Source organism: Oreochromis aureus, linkage group 3 (assembly GCF_013358895.1).
Source record: "Oreochromis aureus strain Israel breed Guangdong linkage group 3, ZZ_aureus, whole genome shotgun sequence".
Lineage (NCBI taxonomy): Eukaryota > Metazoa > Chordata > Actinopteri > Cichliformes > Cichlidae > Oreochromis > Oreochromis aureus.
Genome location: NC_052944.1, coordinates 108,484,749 through 108,487,937, shown reverse-complemented (window position 1 = coordinate 108,487,937; position 3,189 = coordinate 108,484,749). Strand labels below are relative to the sequence as shown.

At 42.1% G+C, this 3,189-nt stretch overlaps 1 long non-coding RNA gene across 1 annotated transcript; it reads left to right on the top strand.

Annotated features, from left to right (window-relative positions):
- The first annotated feature begins 910 nt into the window (after positions 1-910).
- Positions 911-2,865, top strand: LOC120438820. Its single transcript, XR_005612181.1, has 3 exons — positions 911-1,044; positions 2,336-2,400; positions 2,731-2,865. It is a non-coding gene; the product is annotated as an uncharacterized LOC120438820 (long non-coding RNA).
- The last annotated feature ends 324 nt before the right edge of the window (positions 2,866-3,189 follow it).

Below are 3,189 nucleotides of genomic sequence, written 5' to 3'. Positions count from 1 at the left end.
TAATTAACAACACTTCTTTTAATAGTATTAAAATCAGCCCAACCTTTGTTTTGAAATATAAAAAAGTATATCATCCAACATACTGGACACTGTTCTGCTAAACAAACAATTGTTTCCATCATTGTTATAATCTTACAATGAAACAAATTCTCAGATTTAATTATTGTGAAACTAAGTTTAGGCTTTCCACAACTTTGTTTTGCAGTTACATTACTTCTATAATCAAAATCAAATGTATTTACTGTTCTGTCACAAGTGCAGTCTCTAATTAAAACAACACATTTGTTTTACATTCAAACACAGGAGCTGGAATGTTGTAATATTTTAAGGATGCTTGTTTCCAGTCCAGGCATCACTGCCTGAATGACTGTCATGGATCGAGGTGATCCAAATGTAGGTGCAGAAGAAAGTCTTTAACTTCCCTTCAGTACAGTGGCAGTGGATGTGGGCTGGAGATGCAATGACCTTCGACCTGCAGGTCACTGACCAACCATCTGTGACGGAGGACTCATCTCTCCTGGTGTCCTGGAAACAAACAATCAGATTTTTTAGAACAACAACTTATTTGCTTTCTTAAAAAATTTGTTCAGCATTTTCTACAGAACAGACCTCAATTTAGACTCTCAGGCTCCCTCCCCACCAGAGAGGTGACATCCAATGTCCCACTTATCAGTCTGGATAGCTCTGACCACCACCCAACACACAATAATGTCAAGAAAGCACACTTATAAAAAGGGCTCTGGAAAAAAAGGCCAATTACTTATTCTGATGATCTGCAGAATAATTTGGGCACAAAACTAATTTTACCTTTCAAAAACTTGCAGACTTCACTATATACAGTGCAGACAGTGTGGACCCTCTAAACTAAGTCTGTGGGATATGATCTTTCAGGAAATGGAGACCAAACTGTTGTTTGTATTTACTTACACAGCATGTCTTGTAGGATTAACTGGAGTCATCAGCAACAGCACAGAGCAGTCACATCTCAAGTCTAATAATAGAAGACAGGAAACCAAAGCACAAAGGAAACAGCAAGTAAAACAGGTTAGTCAAAACTATGATTAAAGTTCACCCTGATTAATATAGATGTCACTGCCCACATAGCAAAATTGGTGTGGCCCCGATCTGGCCCACACAATGTGCTTACACATGGCCCACATACCGTAAAGAATGACAGCTCTTTGGTGGCTCAGATCTTGTTTGCCAGAGGTGGCCCACACATGAGCCTGCACAAGGATAGTTGCAGATGCACTGCTGGCCCTGTGGTGGCCCAGATTTCAGCCTAATGTGTACCGTAATCAAGCCATGTAATAACATTATGTGGTGGAACATAATAGTGCAAAAGTAACATGACGAAACTCCATTCAGACAGTGAATAATAATTAGTTCTTTTAGAGTGCTTCTCTACTCTCTCTATAAGTGCTCTATACAACATGTCATATTCACCCAACCACACTTTCTCCAAACTGAGTGCTTCCTAACTACATTCACACTCTTGACATGCAGACTGAAGGAGCCAGGGATTGAACCACTAGCCTTCCGATCAGTAGGTGACCTGCTCTACCACCTGAGCTACAGCCACCCACTGGCAAAGATGAGTAAACCATCACTATGGTTTGGATAAAGTGTACACTCTCAAACCTGCATTTGAAACGTTGGCTACCATATCAGTATAGTATTGCAACATGGCATTGTTACGACCCGGCTCAAAAGCCGCAACATAAAAAAAAGCAGACGAATACCAGATTGTAGGTTAGAAGAGGTTTTAATCCTAAAATGGCATAGCAGGTTGGCTAAAATGGCTGGTGCCACCAAGGCAAAGACACGTGAGCTTCTCTGGGAAGCTTGCCTCAAGTATGCTTTTTATCCACACCTGACTAGGTGTGGATAAAAAGCACCAGCTGAACACAGGCTGCAGAGGGACGTAACAGGCATTAACTAAAATAGGGAAATAGGAACATAAACAGTGGCATCATTGTTAGACCTGGCACACATCTGGTTGACATACACTCTGCCATGACACCAGTCAGTCAGAAGTGCCAGCTTGATGCCGAATCCCAGCCAGGCCTGTTTTCTATGAGCCTGGGCCACATAACCAAACCATAATCAAGCCAGATGTGGCATGCCATCACATAGACAGTGCCATCTATGCCAGCCCTGGCATATATCTGGATGACATACATCTTATCATGCCAGAAGTCAGCCAGCAGTGCTGGCTTGTTGCCAGATCTGGGCTAGACCTGTCTGCTATGTGGGTGACAGTTACTAATATATTGTGGTAATTGTATTGTAACCAAAATACTTTCCACTCAGTTGATGTCTTTCTGTCCAACAGATCCTTTTCTAGACTTGTAAGAGTTTGATGTAATGTGTGGAGTGCTGGTCCGAGCCTCAAAGACAGTAAGAAGCACACAGAGGGAGAAAAAACATAAAATTATTTAGAAGCTGATTTAATCCTTAATGGCTGTGCAGCCATTATAACCATTATAACAACACAGAAGGTCAATGTAGACCTCATACACACAAATTAGACTACCACATATAGTACTAAAAACACCATCTACAAAAAAAAAAGGGAAAAGAAAAGACCGAGAAAAATAAATACATGAACTGACAATTATGTGAATGAATAGAAAACACACATACACAAATTGTTACATGTGAAATTATTTTTCTAAAGAGATATGTGTTTTAAAAAAACCACCTCATTTAAATGTCATCATTACATAGGGTGAAAAGTTCGGCCATCTGGGAAGTGCTCAGAGTAGAGCCACTGCTCCTCCACATCGAAAGGACCCAGTTGAGGTGGTTCGTGCATCTGACAAGTATGCCTCCTGGGTGAGGTGTTCTGGGCATGTTCCACCGGGAGGAGGCCCCAACACTCCAACAACAGTGAGACCTGGAGGGGTGTGAATGAGGGACTTCTGTGCAAACTGAAAAATAACCACAAACCACACCTAAACATAGTGAGTGTGCTCTTGGAATGGCTGGCAGAGACCCCGGTCTATGAGATCCGGCAGAGCTTCAACAGCATTCTGAGGGAGATGGGGGACATTGAGTTTGAATGAACCATGTTCAGCACCTCCATCGCTGAAGCTGCTTTGCTGAGACCCAGCCACAAGGTCATTGATGCCTGTCGTTTTGGTAACCCCCAAATCAAATGGTGGACACTGGAGTACTCCTCCAGCT